The sequence below is a fragment of the Schistocerca cancellata genome, chromosome 6, assembly GCF_023864275.1.
Source record: "Schistocerca cancellata isolate TAMUIC-IGC-003103 chromosome 6, iqSchCanc2.1, whole genome shotgun sequence".
NCBI lineage: Eukaryota > Metazoa > Arthropoda > Insecta > Orthoptera > Acrididae > Schistocerca > Schistocerca cancellata.
Window position 1 is genome coordinate 7505514 of NC_064631.1, and position 18503 is coordinate 7524016.

Below are 18503 nucleotides of genomic sequence, written 5' to 3' on the forward strand. Positions count from 1 at the left end.
AGGTTAAAACCATACTCTGGACGAAGAACCGAACTCGAGACCTTGGCCTTTTACAGGCATATTCTATACCAACTGAGCTAACCAAACACAACTCACGGCTATACTTCCACCAATACCTAGTCTCCTATCTTCCAAGCTTCACAGAAGTTCTCCTGCGAAACTTGCAGGGCTAGCACTGCTGAAAGAATAGATATTGCGGAGACTTGGCTTAGCCACAGCCTGGGGGATGTTTCAAGAATGAGATTTTAGTTCCGCAGAGGTGGGTGCACTGTTAAGGCTTCAGAATACACAATAACACTTACAAACCCAAATTCGTATGTTATTGTGCTAAATTTAACGGTACACTGTGCTAATCAAACCTGAATGTTCGTATGTAGCAGAGAGAAAGCTAAGTAAAACACACACAGAAACACAGAGAGGAAGAAAGGGAACTTGTAACGAAATATTGGTGACCGAAATAAGTAATGGCAGATGAGTTTCCATTTCGAATGAGTTCAAACAGTGGAATCTTTCAGAAATGTGAGCCATAATTACGGAAAGAAAGGTGGCTTTCAATGTACACAATGAAGCAAATAATGATTTGCATTTAAGATATTTTCTTACCAGGATAACATAAAGACGTAAGTCCCATCAAGGGTCTGGCGGAGGGGGGGGGGGGGGTGGCACCAGTGAAGAAGATACAGAAGATAGTCATAATGTTCTCATTAACATCCTGGGAAACATAAATATACGTAAAATATATGGATAAAAGTTCTAGGTCCATATCGCTAAACTTTCTTTGCTGATTACTATTTCAGTTCATTAACGAGCTGCCTTCAGATCAACAAAAATTATAACTTAATTCTGTGTGTATGAGCGATATATATGATCTCTCTGTGTGTGTGTGTGTGTGTGTGTGTGTGTGTGTGTGTGTGTGTGTGAGTGTGTGAAATACATGCTACTGTTGTAACCGTGACGATCTTCTGTATTGTATACATTAAAACAAGAGCCATCCTGCTCAGTAGGTTATGATGATGTGTAGTGCTTGGTAGCTGATACGTATAGAATTAAGTAAAAATTTTTATTCATGTGAAGATGTCTCGTCAATGACCTGAAACTAGCAATCAGTAAAGTAGTTTCAGGGATATTGACCTAGGACTTTTATTCACACATGTTAACGTAACAAATCGCCTGTCTTCCTTTTTGAAAATAACAAATAATGACGTAATTAATTTTTTTGTTTTTTAGGAGGTATATATGTGACGTAATGGTACACACTGAAATACCCAAAACATAGTACCATGGCAATCCGCCAGAGAAGGTAAAAAAAAGGTGTAGCCCACCTCTACTTTATCAGAGTACTATGTCCTGTTTTGCTGCTCTAATGGCACACTACGCTTCACCTAGCTGAGGTGAACTTAGAAATGGGCGTAGACGACTTGTTGGTAACGAGCTAATGACTGATTCTGCAGCCCCTTCACCTAACACTTGCAAATTCTAAATGTGGTAACATCCAACAACAACAGCGAAGTGAACTTTTGGGATTGTGAAGTTTTTGTAGCGATGTTTACTAATTCCGGTGTTCGCTTCGAAGACTTATTTACAATTGGAAATTCAACGTAGTTTCAACTCTTCCAATAGATGCACACATATGTCCTGTAATATGAACTAATATACGGCAGTCACATAACAACCTTTGTGAATGTAAATGTTTTGTAGAGACACACGTTAATTTTGGATTACCAGATCCTTTATCCAAATTTGATAAGACATTAGTTTACTGATTTCAACTACTGTTAAATTCATTTCTTGTGAAATTTGATTAGTTTTGAGCCATAAACTGAATTCATTGAGATCATTGTTTGATTAGGTAGTCAAATGAATTTCTTAATCACAGATTTCATGAGAGTGATAATACACTTGTATCAAGTATCACAGAACCAAAATAAATTACTTAATTTAAATATTGAAGAAAATAACCCCACCTACTGAACAGTAGAGGACTACAAGTGATAAAACTTAAAAATTGGTCACACTACTCAGGATTGGTTTAATTGCGAATTTTTGATGCTGCAGATATAGATCTGCACCAAAATTTTGCTTCAGTTAAAACATGTTGTTGACGAAATATTTCTGTATATTATCTTAATAACTATCAAATTAACTAAATTAAATTACTTTTAAATTTCTCATACGTAACTATTTCACGCGTCTTTCTTCAGTAAGAAGAGGTGCTTACTTTATGTCAGTCATTGTCCAGCTGAAGATCACCTTCGAATTTTTTGAGGGGATTATACTTGTTTTCTATTTGCTATGTACTTTTGTATGTTTTGTGTTAGGAGGGCTGTGAACTGTAGCGGTACCTGTGGGATTTGAGCACTTTTATTTAATATTAGCGAGTATTATTCAAATATTATGTCTATTGTAGTTACAGATTTCTGCTAGGGCATGACAAATTGTAAAGAGCACGAGTTATGAGATAAGCAAGAATAACGATGTAGGGAAAGAAGTTTAATTCAGGAATAATAGATAGTGAATCAGATATCGAAATGCAGCAACAGAGCGTTTAACATGTATGTTTCAGTGATTTGTTCGATGAAATATCGCAAAATCAAACGAGGGTAATGAGCGACAAAACTAGGCACAGAATAAGGAGGCAATTTACGAAGGTGAATTTACGATAGAAGAAAATGTAGAAATTGCTGAAGCAGTGGAGACATCCAAAGTAAGAGGCTATGAAACCGCAATGCACAGTGATGTAACTCATGCGCCCACACATCAACAACCAGCACCTTTCCATCTGCAATTTATTAACAGAATATTTCCAGAAAAGTATGGAAGGAAAGGATGCACAATTCGACAACTGGAAGAACGATTCAAGAAAAGTGGAGACACATTCAAGAAAAATGAGGAAGTAAGTTACTTGGAATTCAAAAAAAAAAACGTGGCAGTTTAAAATTTAAATAGAAGACAGAAGAACAGTTTGTAGCTGAAGATGCAGGCAACATGCAAAAATCCTCAGCAGTTAGGAGGCCTAGGTTAGTTGCAAAGTCTAACAAAAACAAGAAGGTTCTGCTGCTAGGTAGTTCGCACAGTAGAGGTGTGGGCCAGCGGTTGCAAAAAGTGTTGGGGAGTGAGTACCAGGAGGTCACCAGCATTGTGAGGCCTAGTGCAGGGTTGGCTCAGGTGACTGACAGGATAGGGGAGCTATGTAGGAATTTCACTAAGACGGATCAGGTAGTAATAGAAGGTGGAGCAGAGAACAGACCTGATAGGGACGGGGAATATGATGTAGGTGGTGACCTGATATAGATAGCTACATATACTGGTGGAACTATTGTGCATGAGATGAATTGTCTTGGCATCATGATCGGCCTCATCTTAATGCGGCTGTTAGGAGCATTAACATGAGGCATTGATATGGCGCTGATGGCAGAGGACATGAGTCACATTTCAGTGGTGCCAGTTGGGTATATCAGTAGATCGGGTTTCACTAGGCATGGCCTGCACCGCAATAGGTATGGGAAGGGGAGGCTGGTTAAGCTTATAGGTGACAGTGTAGTGAGTGGTGGTGGGAACACTCACGGAAGAATTCCTGTAGTAGTTCGTGTTAGAGCTGCACTGACTGAAGTCAGCTGATAGGTATACCTGCTTAAAGGAAGTCCCTCTAACTAAGGGCTCACCTTCAGAGGACGTAACGTTTCCAAGCAGAGAAGGAATTAGCATATTTCATTAAAATATAAGAGGTATTAGAGATAAAGTTAGTGAACTGCTTATAGATATTGACTCTGAAATTATTGGTATATCGGAGCACCACGTAACTAATTTGACAGTTCAGAGACTTCCTTTACCAGCATACAGATTAGCTGCCTGGTTTTCAAAGAGTTCCTTCCGAGTATTTCATATGAGTCCATAGACCTGTCACAGCATTGCACTGAAGAGATATTTGAACATAGTGCAGAGGCAGTTGAATTTAGTGAAACTAAACTTCTAATTGTTGTTGTTTATAGGTCCCCTAACTCTGACTTCAGAGGATTTCTGCTCAAGCTAGAGAGGGTTCTTGATTCATTTTGAAGGAAGTACCAGAAATTAGTTTTATGTGGTGACTTCAATATTTTTGTATATTATGGTACAAGAAAAAGGATGTTGGTAAATCTCCTAAATTCATATGATCTGATGTAGATGGTGTTTTTTCCAGCTAGGGTGCAGAGGAACAGTAGCACAGCCATAGACAATATTTTTATTCATTCTTCATTACTAGATGAGCATTCTGTTACTGAAAGGGTGAATGGCCCTTCAGACCATGATAAACAAATTTTAACACTAAAAGTCTTTTGAACTCAAACAAATGTCACATATAATTACAAACTATGTAGGAAAGTTAATTCAACAGCAATAGAGCGTTATTTAAACCTTCTCAGGGATCAAGAGTGCCGGAATGTAGCGATAACGTAGATGATAAATATAATGCTTTCCTTAACACATTTCTCATTCTCTTTGGGAGTTACTTCCCCTTAGAACGTTCTAAACGGGGTACTAGCAGTAAAAGGCAGCCTGGATGGCTGACTAGTGGGATAAAGATATCACGTAGAACAATGCGGGAATTATAACAAAATGTTAGAAGTAGTCACAGTCAAGCTACAGTAGCCCATTACGAACAGTATTGTATGGTTGGTTCATATGGCTCTGAGCACTATGGGACTTAACATCTGAGGTCATCAGTTCCCTAGAACTTAGAACTACTTACACCTAACTAACATAAGGACATCACACATATCCATGCCCGAGGCAGGATTCGAAACTGCGACCGTAGCAGTCGCGCGGTTCCGAACTGAAGCGCATAGAACCGCTCGGCTACCACGGCCGGCTATTGTAAGGTACTTAAAATGTTATTAGGAAGGCAAAATGTATATGGTATGCAAATAGAATAGTTAATTCACAGGATAAAATTAAAACCATATGGTCGATTGTGAAGGAAGTCTGTGGTCAGCAGCACAAGGTCGATGATATAAGATCAGTTCGTAGTAAAATCATTTGTGTTACTCATAAATCAGATATATGCACAGTATTTAATAATCATTTTCTGAGCATTGCTGTTGAATTAAATAAAAATTTAGTTCCTACAGGGAATCATATAACTTTCTTGGCAAATACATTTTCGAAATTGATGTCTGAAATACTCCTCTGTGATACAGATAAGGTGGAGATGGAGTCAATAATTAAATCACTAAAAATTAAGGGCTGTCATGGATATGATGGAGTGCCTAGCAGAATATTAAAGTACTGTGCTGCACATGTTAGCCCTGGATTTTGCCATATTTGTAATTATTCCTTTAGGATTAAAGTACTCAGTAGTAAAGGCGCTTCATAGAAAGGGAGAAAGGGATAAAGCAGACAATTTTAGACCTATTTCTACGCCATCAGTGTTTGCTAAAGTTATTGAAAAGGCAGTGTATGTAAGGATAATTGATCATTTTATCTCACACAATTTGCTATCCAATGTACAGTTCGGTTTTAGAAGTCGTTTAACAACTGAAAATGCTATATTCTCTTTTCTCCTGAGGTGCTGGATGGGTTGAGCAAAAGATTTCGAACGCTAGGCATATTTTTTTGTTTGAACTAAGGCGTTTGATTGTGTTGGTTCAGAAAATATTGCTCCAGAAGTTGGACCATTACAGAATATGGGGAGTAGCTCACAATTGGTTCACCTCTTCCTTTAGTAACAGAGTGAGGGGGGGGGGGGTCAAATGGTGGGGAGGGGGGAGGGATGTACCAGGGATCAGTGTTGGGGCCACTCCTGTTTCTTATTTATATAAATGATATGCCCTCTAGCATTGCGGGTAAATGTAAAATATTTCTGTTCGCTGATGACACTAGCTTGGTAGTAAAAGATGTTGCGCGCAACATTGGCTTGGTTTTAAATAGTGCAGTTCATGACCTAAGTTCATGGCTTGTAGAAAATAAACTAACGCTAAATCACAGTAAGAGTCAGTTTTTACAGTTTCTAACTCACAAGTCAAAAAACTTGACGTTTTGATTTCACAGAATGGGCATACGATTAGTGAAACTGAGCAGTTAAAATTTCTAGGTGTTCAGATAGATAGTAAACTATCGTGGTAAGCCCACGTTCAGGATCTTGTTCAAAGACTTAATGCTGTCATTTTTACTATTTAAACGGTATCTGAAGTGAGTGATCGTTCGACACGAAAATTTCTCTACTTTGCTTATTTTAATTCGCTTATGTCGTATGGTATTATATTTTGGGGTAACTCTTCCCATTCTAAAAGTAGAAGCGGGCGGTTCGTGCAATAAGTGGTGTAAGTTCACGAATCTCTTGTCACACCTGTTCACGAGTCTGGGTATTTTGACATTGGCCTCTCAGTTTATGTATTCCCTACTGTCGTTTCTCGTTAACAATATAAGCTTATTCCCAGGAATAAGCAACTTTCACTCAGTTAATACTAGGCAGAAATAAAACCTGCATTTGGATCGGACTTCCTTAGCTCTTATGCAGAAAAATGTGCAGTATACTGCTGCATCCATTTTCGATAAGCTACCACTCGAATTCAAAAACCTTAGCAGTTATCCACGCGCTTTCAAATTGAAACTGAAGAGTTTCTTCATGGGTCACTCCTTTTACTCTGTCGAGGAATTCCTTAAAAAATTAAGCTGATTCTTGTTGTATTGTTAATTGCGTTTACTTAAACTTATGGACTGATTTTTTCAGGTTCATAAACATTTTATTTTTATCTGTTATTACATTTATGTTGTAATTTCGTGTACTGACACGTTCCATGACCTTGGAGATTTGCTCCTCAATTTGGTGCTACAGAAATTGTGTAAATAAATAATAAATGCGTAAGTAACTCGACGATCACATAAATAAATGTGAGGAACAAATTAAACTGTTAGATAAAAAGATTCAAATGTACACGAAGAAGATAGCCGAGCAGGCACAACATTTAGATAGAAGATAGGGATGTTAACGCATAATAGTAAAGGAACCACGGTTGGTCTAAGGAAAAGTTCAAGTGGCTCTGAGCACTATGGGACTAACTTCTAAGGTCATCAGTCCCCTAGAACTGTAAGAACTACTGAAACCTAACCAACCTAAGGACATCACACACATCCATGCCCGAGGCAGGATTCGAACCTGCGACCGTAGCGGTCGCGCAGTTCTAGACTGTAGCGCCTACAACCGCTCGGCCACCCCGGCCGGCCTAAGGAAAGGTATTGACACCAAGGCTCAGAACATTAAAAAATCTCTAAACATGGAAAGAGGAATGTTAAAAATCACAGAAAAATACCTTAAGTAAAGTCATAGAGCAAGTCAAAGTTTTAACTCCTGTTATCAAGCAGTTATCAACACACAATGAAAGAAGATCCGATATAAGCATACCAGTAAACGTGCGTGAACATGAAGAAATTAGGGACATAATCCAATTCAAAGAAGCGCATGCGTGAATCAACCAGAGGAACAGAGAAACATCAGATGCATTAATGAAAGAAAAAGAGAACAGTGGAAACTCGATTAGTAACCAAAGAGAAAGCTATGCGAACAGACGTGAAGCTGATAAAAATCGATAAGACGAGGAGTTAAGAGAATTTATGGACAAATTATGTCGCATTAGGGGAGTACCGACACATTTACCACCACTGGTAAACTTAAGTACAATCGTGGAAATTTTATCTTATGATATAGACGAGGAGGAAATTAGAAAGCAGATTTTATCAGTATATTCTTTGTATCCAGTTTCATCAAACAGTTTACATCCAAATATTTGGATCGAGCAGTTCTGAGAAGCATTACCAAGATTGTGACCAAAAGCTTTAAAGATAAAGTCTGTCTGCACACATGTCAGATAAGAGATAACTACAAGACTGGAAGTGACTGTAGGAGAATGTAGAGATATAAATGCTTCAAACAAATAGTCCTCAATGAATACTGGTTCAAAGCGAAGCTGGATCAAGTCATACTGGGAATATTATGTAGAATCAAGATGGCAATATCCAGTATAATATTTCAAGGAGATGGTCGACAGGAATCAATTCTTTGACATACAATATGAGCCAACGGAATTAATTAGAATTTGTTTCATGAAGCCGTTGCAGCAGATATAGAGGAAATTCTTATTAGCAGGAAGATACATGTAAGATGTAAGAGGATTCCACCACCTTTTGCAAGAATTAGAATATAATCACAAAACAGAAGAAAGGGAGCCTGTGCACTTCATACCATCGCATTTTCTACCAGAAAACCAGTAACATAATAACCAAAGCTGGAGAGCGAGGCACCTGCTGTGAAGAAATGGATGGGATATGTAAAAGGACAATATACGATAGGGGCCACAGTATCGAACAGAAGATAGAAGGAACAACTAGAAACGAAACGATCAGATAGCAGAGAGAACCAAAATAGTGGAAGTACATGGGTCTCTCCCAATATATACTCTGCAGAATGAAGAATGAGGGAACAATCCAAGAAGCTGACTAGCAATGGAGGCTGTGATTTCACAATTAGTGACAATAAGTCTACGTGGAGCCCCATTCGTAAGTTGTAAATTTTGGCAAACTGAAAGAAGTGCTACCAGCAGGAATTCAGTAGAACAGAGGATATTGCGTATACAATAATAAGTGTGCATGTGTGCAAGGAAGTAGTATAGTATATAGTACAATCCAGAAGACTAGTGTCAGTGATGGAGGGGGAAGTGTATGAGTCATGTGATAGAGAAAAGAGGTAGCCTATGTTTGAAATGCTGGGTATTGAAATATCAGGCTCAGTGAGCAGGAAATGTAGAGAGTTCAAGAAGCAAGTGACGGCTGATTTTGGCTGTCAGTCATATGTACGAGGTGCTATCGAAAATTTTCGGGACTGGTGCTGCCTTCTGTTGAAAAGCTTACCTTTGGACTGATGGTCACCATCACCCTCGAAGTAGTTCCCATCCGCACCGCACTTACTCACGGTTCCCAGTGTTTGTGCCACTGGTCAAACGTTTTCTGGGAGTCCTGTTCTTTGTCGGTGTTTATAGCGGACAGCAATGCTTCTTGAATCCTCTTTAGAGTGTCGAACCGACAGCCTTTCAACTTGAGTTTCAGTTCTGGGAACAGCGCGAAGTCGCAAGATGCCAAATCTGGCGAGTACAATGGGTTGGGTACAACCGCCATGTTTTTTTTTTTTTGACAAAAAGGTCCTGGTGAACAAGGACATGTGACAGGGCGCGTTGTCATGATGCAGCAGCCTGTTGCCTTGACGCCGAAGTTCGGACTGTCGTCGCCGCACATTTTCACAGAGCCGTCGCAAAACGTCACAGTAGCATGAGGGATTCACTGTGTGGTTGGGTGGGACGAATTATTTCTGCACATTTCCCTTGGTATGAAAGAAAACGATGATCATGCCCTTCAATTTGCTCTTCATCTGTCTCGCTTTTCTGGGTCTTGGAGAGCCCTGGTTCTTCCACTGGGACGATTGTTGCTTTGTCTCTGGGTCATAACCGTAAATCCAGCTCTCGTCGCCGGTGATATCCTGTGACGAGAAGGTTGGATCATCAGATGCGGCCTGACGAAGGTACGTGCACACTTCAGCACGGTTTGCCTTCTGATCGGCAGTCAAGACCCTGGGCACAAATTTTGCAGCGACACGATGGATGCCAATCCATCAGTCAACGTTCATTGACATGTCCCGTAACCAATACCCACTTCATCCGCAAGGTCTTCAATGGTTCGACATCGATCCGCACGAACCGATTGTTGAATTTTGGCAACAATGTCTGGCGTTGTGCGGCTAACGGGCCTTCCAGTGGCTAAATGGCTCTGAGCGCTATGGGACTTAACATCTATGGTCATCAGTCCCCTAGAACTTAGAACTACTTAAACCTAACTAACCTAAGGACAGCACACAACACCCAGCCATCACGAGGCAGAGAAAATCACTGACCCCGCCGGGAATCGAACCCGGGAACCCGGGCGTGGGAAGCGAGAACGCTACCGCACGACCACGAGATGCGGGCTGGGCCTTCCAGTGTGAGCATCATCTTCGACGTCTGTACTGCCGGCCCTGAACCGAGCATGACATTGAAACACACGTGTACGGCTCATGATCTGTCCCCCAAACACTTGTTGAAGCATTGCAAGGTTCTCCGTAGCACTTTTGCCGAGATCCACACAGAATTTGATACACACGCGCTGTTCTGTTCGCGGATCCATCGTAAAATCGCCACGACTCATCAGATATGCAGTTCTCGTCACCTAGTGGTACAAAATTTAACTGTAAAAGTTATATCACGACTTCATTTTGTGGAGTATCATCGTGTCATGCTGGACTTGAAGGAGAAGTTTGCACTCGTGAAATTGAAGGACAAAAAGATTAAGTTGAAATTCATAGATAAAGATGAAGCATTGTCAGAAGGGAGGTTTGTATTCTAGGCCATGTTGTTACTGAAGCAGAGGGAATAACGTTAGGGACAGAAGAGAGGCAAGTGAGAGAAGCAACAGATGTAGTAAGTCACGAACTAATAAGAAATTGTAAAGAGGTTCAGACAAGTGATTTACCAGGAGATTTGATTCCAGCTTCAATCACAGTAACAAAATAGATGACGGAAGGAGACGAATCGATGAAGAATGGGAAAGTATGTAGAGCAGTGAACTGGAAATAGAAGAGACGGAATACATAGCGTACAATGCAGCAGAAGAGAATTGTCCAGCCTTCGACATTATTAACTTCAGAGGATTCATAGATCCACTGTTATATCTACCAAAAGACGAAGAGGTAACAACAGTGTTTCAAGCAGTGGAATATGTTTAAACGTATTACTGATAGAAAAAGAGAAGATGAGGAAGAACAATGGAGATGAAGTGGATAGTGATTGCGGAAACAATCTGTGGGGTAAGCTATCCATTGAAGATAATTAGACAGTCACTATGTTTCAGGAATTCTGCAAAGTCAAGAAACTTTGTGGGACCACTCACTACAAATGTCATAAAAATTTCAATATATCAATGAGTTGTGAGCGATATTAGCTGAAGAGAAATGATAAATAAAGGGACTGCGACCGACCTGTTAGATGTAAACGCCATCAAGAAACTGTAAAAACAGCGCTGTAGAGGATAAGCGTAAAACCAGAAAGGAGGAAAGATAATAATACGGAAACAAAAGGAGAAATCAGTCTTACTGCGGTCTACAAAGTTTTACTGTGACCGCAGAGACAATTTAAGAACAGTCGGTGCCTGGGCAGAAAGACTTTTTATGTATTTTGTGGAACTTAACATGTGTGGAAAATAGTTTATCACAACGTCGTAGAATTGGAAACGCTACAAAACTGAAAATCCATTGGAAAACACCTCATTTTGCATGTCAGAACTGTCAAGGAATGAGAAGTGTTGGACGGACGAGTAGAGACACGATATTCAGACTGTCTTCTTGTAAGGTGATGTATTGGCAAGATGCAGTAATTCCATTCAAATGTAAGGGCGTCATGAGGTCTTTAAAAAGAGTTTTTGCACTGAACAAGTCCACCTATCGTCAGGAGAAGTCAGGAAGATGGTGTAACAGATACCTAGGAAAGAAAACTGTATCGTTGGCAGCTGTTGCCCATTGACGAAGATGAGCGAATTTGTTGAAGGTTCCTTTTTTCTTTTTGTATGTTAACCAGATGCAGGAAGCCATGGAGTTCGCCGATTAGTGTTGACGTGAGTCAAATGTTATGTAGCACTAAGACGATGAGCGTTTGAGGATACCAGACGTGAAGAAACACTGGGCTATAATGGTATATTAGATAAATAAAACAATGCGGCGATTTACATGAATATTAACTAGTCTGATAAAGAGTATCAAACGGTTAAGTTTTGTGTATCTTTATTTACTGCTGACAGGACGGATGTATGAACGTTTGGAGGAAGACCAAGGTGAAAGGAAGGAAATAAACGATGATAAAAGATTTTAAACATGGCTGTGGCAGCAACTGTTAAAATTCTTCACAATAAAGGATGACAGCCAAAACCAGTTGCAGGATAAAATTTATTAAAATTCTTGACCAAGGTTTCGGTACATATAAATATACCTTCATCAGAAGTAAAACTACCTGAACAGAGAGACACATTCATTAGAAAAGCTATATCAACGAAAGTGAGAAACAGAAGCTTAAGTAACAGTGAAATTACTACAGTAATGTAGGCACAAAATCATTAGTACTTACTAAAATTACATCATGTAATGGAGAATAATAAAAACAATTATGCCAAAGGCGTCGTCAGTAATTAAAACCTCATCTCCATTTGTACAACATGTGTAATGAGCACAGGGTCAAAGCGAACAGTATTAGCAGCATTACTTCACTTATGAACTATTGAGACATGAGTGTGACAGCACTAGGGCAGATGGTTTCGCCGAGAGATGGCACTTGCATGTGCCAGACTCGCGCATATTAAAATTAATAAATACATACATAAGCGCATCAAAAAATTTATTAAAGGTTGTGTTAATTCAAACTCTGTCTTAATAAGTAAAACATATCAGGCCAATTAAAGACATTTATGTAAAATAGAAATATAGAACCAATTTATCTGTATCCTAGTGTCAAACGGATAAAACTTGCGCTTGGAACATCTGACGAGAGAGGGCACTAGTGTAATGCGCGAGAGTCTCACGTAACGTAGGCAGCGAAATACATACTAGCGAAACAACCAAAAAAATGTTATAATAAAACGAAAACATCTGTCATTATGAATAAAACATAGTAGTCATTTAACCATACATACACATTGAAATTCATAACAAACATCACAATACGTAGAATCCCAACAAGACAGGAAAAGTGCATTTCACCGGCATTAACAAGCAAGAAAATAACTACTAGTCAGCCAGACTATGTTACATTAAGGCAATGAGGGGTTTGAAACTGTCTAAAAAATTTTTGTTTCGAAGCTGCACCTGTTCATTAAGAACAAAACCGTCTTTTAGAGACAGATGCTTGAAAATCTCTAATTCTTCGAGCAAGTCTAGTTTGTAACCTTTATTAGCTTCATGAAGCAGCTCTACGTCGTCCAGTTCACTTGGCGTGTGCCGTAAGAGCCATAGATGTTCAGCAAAGGTGGAATTATATACGTTTTCCCCGTTTTTACCTAACAAGTGTTCTTTATACCTAACTTTAATGGGTCTACCTGTCTGCCCTATGTAATAGTTTGGGCAGTCGTTACACGTAATTTTGTATACCCCGGACTTAGTGCTGAGTTCTTCTCGTGTTCCAATATTATGAATTACTCTACGTTTCAGGCTATTATTTACGGAAAAGGTAACTCTATAACCGTACTGTTTCTGTAAAAGTCTTCTTATCTTATATGAAACGTTCCCTAAAAATGGAATAGAAATAAAGTTATTACTCTCATTTTTTTTTTCACTGTTATCTCCTAAAGTAGAAACCTTTACAGCTGTTTTTTTCTTAGCAATTTGGTCAATTAATTTAGGGTCGTATCCATTGTTAGTAGCTATTGATTTTAATAAAGATATTTCATTTTCAAAACAATTCTGTGCTAAAGGTGTATTCACAGCGCGATGAACTGCGGAATGAAAAAAGGCGATCTTGTGAGTTTGAGGATGACAGGAATCTGCTGGAATAATATTATCAGAAAAACTTTCTTTACGAAAAATGTCGAAGCTGATAGTGTTACCCGATAACTTGAGTTTCAAATCAAGAAAATGGAGTTCTCTCTCGTTATTTTGAATCTCTTTTGTGAATTTCATTTTCTCATGGAAACTGTTGAAAACATGAAACAGTTGTTGTAGATCTTGGTCACACCCTTGAAACAGTATGAGTATATCGTCAACATAACGAGCATAAAAAGAAATCTTATTGCCTAACGTAGGATTGTTTTTGAAGAAATTTTCTTCTAGTGCATTCACAAAGATGTCAGCTAAGATGCCAGCTAACGGGCAACCCATGGCTAAACCGAATGGTTGTTCATACATTTTACCATTAAACTGGAAGTAATTGTAATCTAGTACAACATGCAGTAGTGACATAAGTTCCGACAACTGTAGCTCACTTAGAGTTTTATGTTGTCGAATGTTATCTTCAATAATCTTAAGAGTGATATCCACTGGAACATTAGTGTATAAACTTGTTGTTGTTGTTGTGGTCTTCAGTCCTGAGACTGGTTTGATGCAGCTCACAATGCTACTCTATCCTGTGCAAGCTTCTTCATCTCCCAGTATCTACTGCAACCTACATCCTTCTGAATCTGCTTAGTGTATTCATCTCTTGGTCTCCCTCTACGATTTTTACCCTCCACACTGCCCTCCAATGCTAAATTTGTGATCCCTTGATGCCTCAAAACATGTCCTACCAACCGATCCCTTCTTCTAGTCAAGTTGTGCCACAAACTTCTCTTCTCCCCAATCCTATTCAATACCTCCTCATTAGTTACGTGATCTACCCACCTTATCTTCAGCATTCTTCTGTAGCACCACATTTCGAAAGCTTCTATTCTCTTCTTGTCCAAACTAGTTATCGTCCATGTTTCACTTCCATACATGGCTACACTCCATACAAATACTTTCAGAAACGACTTCCTGACACTTAAATCTATACTCGATGTTAACAAATTCCTCTTCTTGAGAAACGCTTTCCTTGCCATTGCCAGTCTACATTTTATATCCTCTCTACTTCGACCATCATCGGTTATTTTACTCCCTAAATAGCAAAACTCCTTTACTACTTTAAGTGTCTCATTTCCTAATCTAATTCCCTCAGCATCACCCGACTTAATTTGACTACATTCCATTATCCTCGTTTTGCTTTTGTTGATGTTCATCTTATATCCTCCTTTCAAGACACTGTCCATTCCGTTCAACTGCTCTTCCAAGTCCTTTGCTGTCTCTGACAGAATTACAATGTCATCGGCGAACCTCAAAGTTTTTACTTCTTCTCCATGAATTTTAATACCTACTCTGAATTTTTCTTTTGTTTCCTTTACTGCTTGCTCAATATACAGATTGAATAACATCGGGGAGAGGCTACAACCCTGTCTTACTCCTTTCCCAACCACTGCTTCCCTTTCATGCCCCTCGACTCTTATAACTGCCATCTGGTTTATGTACAAACTGTAAATAGCCTTTCGTTCCCTGTATTTTACCCCTGCCACCTTCAGAATTTGAAAGAGAGTATTCCAGTTAACATTGTCAAAAGCTTTCTCTAAGTCTACAAATGCTAGAAACGTAGGTTTGCCTTTTCTTAATCTTTCTTCTAAGATAAGTCGTAAGGTCAGTATTGCCTCACGTGTTCCAACATTTCTACGGAATCCAAACTGATCTTCCCCGAGGTCGGCTTCTACCAGTTTTTCCATTCGTCTGTAAAGAATTCGCGTTAGTATTTTGCAGCTGTGACTTATTAAACTGATAGTTCGGTAATTTTCACATCTGTCAACACCTGCTTTCTTTGGGATTGGAATTATTATATTCTTCTTGAAGTCTGAGGGTATTTCGCCTGTCTCATACATCGTGCTCACCAGATGGTAGAGTTTTGTCATGACTGGCTCTCCCGAGGCCATCAGTAGTTCAAATGGAATGTTGTCTACTCACGGGGCCTTGTTTCGACTCAGGTCTTTCAGTGCTCTGTCAAACTCTTCACGCAGTATCTTATCTCCCATTTCGTCTTCATCTACATCCTCTTCCATTTCCATAATATTGTCCTCAGGTACATCGCCCTTGTATAAACCCTCTATATACTCCTTCCACCTTTCTGCCTTCCCTTCTTTGCTTAGAACTGGGTTGCCATCTGAGCTCTTGATATTCATACAAGTGGTTCTCTTTTCTCCAAAGGTCTCTTTAATTTTCCTGTAGGCAGTATCTATTTTGCCCCTATTGAGATAAGTCTCTACATCCTTACATTTGGCCTCTAGCCATCCCTGCTTAGCCTTCCCCCCTTAGCCAAATTCAATATTTCTTCTGTTACCCAAGGATTTCTATTAGCCCTCGTCTTTTTACCTACTTGATCCTCTGCTGCCTTCACTACTTCATCCCTCAGAGCTACCCATTCTTCTTCTACTGTATTTCTTTCCCCCATTCCTGTCAATTGTTCCCTTATGCTCTCCCTGAAACTCTCTACAACCTCTGGTTCTTTCAGTTTATCCAGGTCCCATCTCCTTAAATTCCCACCTTTTTGCAGTTTCTTCAGTTTCAATCTGCAGTTCATAACCAATAGATTGTGGTCAGACTCCACATCTGCCCCAGGAAATGTCTTACAATTTAAAACCTGGTTCCTAAATCTCTGTCTTACCATTATATAATCTATCTGATACCTACTAGTATCTCCAGGATTCTTCCAGGTATACAACCTTCTTTTATGATTCTTGAACCAAGTGTTGGCTATGATTAAGTTATGCTCTGTGCAAAATTCTACAAGGCGGCTTCCTCTTTCATTCCTTCCCCCCAATCCATATTCACCTACTATGTTTCCTTCTCTCCCTTTTCCTACTGACGAATTCCAGTCGCCCATGACTATTAAATTTTCGTCTCCTTTCACTACCTGAATAATTTCTTTTATCTCGTCATACATTTCATCTATTTCTTCATCATCTGCAGAGGTAGTTGGCATATAAACTTGTACTACTGTAGTAGGCATGGGCTTTGTGTCTATCTTGGCCACAATAATGCGTTCACTATGCTGTTTGTAGTAGCTAACCCGCACTCCTATTTTTTTATTCATTATTAAACCTACTCCTGCATTACCCCTATTTGATTTTGTATTTATAACCCTGTAATCACCCGACCAAAAGTCTTGTTCCTCCTGCCACCGAACTTCACTAATTCCCACTATATCTAACTTTAACCTATCCATTTCCCTTTTTAAATTTTCTAACCTACCTGCCCGATTAAGGGATCTGACATTCCACGCTCCGATCCGTAGAACGCCAGTTTTCTTTCTCCTGATAACGACGTCCTCCTGAGTAGTCCCCGCCCGGAGATCCGAATGGGGGACTATTTTACCTCCGGAATATTTTACCCAAGAGGACGCCATCATCATTTAATCATACAGTAGAGCTGCATGTCCTCGGGAAAAATTACGGCTGTAGTTTCCCCTTGCTTTCAGCCGTTCGCAGTACCAGCACAGCAAGGCCGTTTTGGTTAATGTTACAAGGCCAGATCAGTCAATCATCCAGACTGTTGCCCCTGCAACTACTGAAAAGGCTGCTGCCCCTCTTCAGGAACCACATGTTTGTCTGGCCTCTCAACAGATACCCCTCCGTTGTGGTTGCACCTACGGTACGGCCATCTGTATCGCTGAGGCACGCAAGCCTCCCCACCAGCTGCAAGGTCCATGGTTCATGGGGCGGTGTATAAACTTACGACGTCAAAAGAAACCAAACGAGAGGAAGAAGTGATCTCTATCGATTTTATCTTGTTTATTACCTCAGCACTATTTTTAACAGAGTAGTTGTTTCCAAAAACAAAGGCTTCTTTAATTTTAGTGTGTAAAAATCTCGCTAGTTTATGATGTGGGCTCTTTATTCCGTTAACGATGGGACGAACTGGGTGTTGACTTTTGTGTACCTTAAACTGACTTCTAAGCATAGGTGCTCTAGGATTCATATTAATTAAGGTTTTCTTTTGAAACTCTTTCATAAGATGTTTACTTCTTCTTAACGTATCCCTAATTTGCTTTCGTAACATGGGGGTATGATCCTGCTCAATTTCAAATATACCATTTTCTTCGAAAAAAGCCAAAGTTTTAGCAATATATTCACTTTTATAGGCAACAACAAGCGAATTACCTTTATCTGATTTAGCGATGAGAGCCTCATTATTTTTTAGTTTACAGTTAATACTAGTAGTAATGTTACCCCCTCGCTGTTTTAAATCACTGTTTTTTACCGACTTGACCTCTCTTTCTATAATTGCGCTACATTCATGAGCAATCCTATTTTGTTGGGATTTTTCAGTTTTTACGGAATCAAGACCAACTTTAAGGTCAACAATAAAATTATCTACCACTTTAGAATCGTTAATATTAGGCATGAAATTATATTTAAAACCTCTCGCTAGCATGGCGCTTTCTTGAGGGGTAAAGCTTATAGAAGTTTTGTTTATTACTCTGTCGAAAAATTGGTGTTCGCAATTGACAATTCTTTTTGCATGAACAACATTAGATTTTGGGGTAACATTTTCCAGTTTAACACAACCTTTAATAAATTTTTTGATGCGCTTATGTATGTATTTATTAATTTTAATATGCGCGAGTCTGGCACATGCAAGTGCCATCTCTCGGCGAAACCATCTGCCCTAGTGCTGTCACACTCATGTCTCAATAGTTCATAAGTGAAGTAATGCTGCTAATACTGTTCGCTTTGACCCTGTGCTCATTACACATGTTGTACAAATGGAGATGAGGTTTTAATTACTGACGACGCCTTTGGCATAATTGTTTTTATTATTCTCCATTACATGATGTAATTTTAGTAAGTACTAATGATTTTGTGCCTACATTACTGTAGTAATTTCACTGTTACTTAAGCTTCTGTTTCTCACTTTCGTT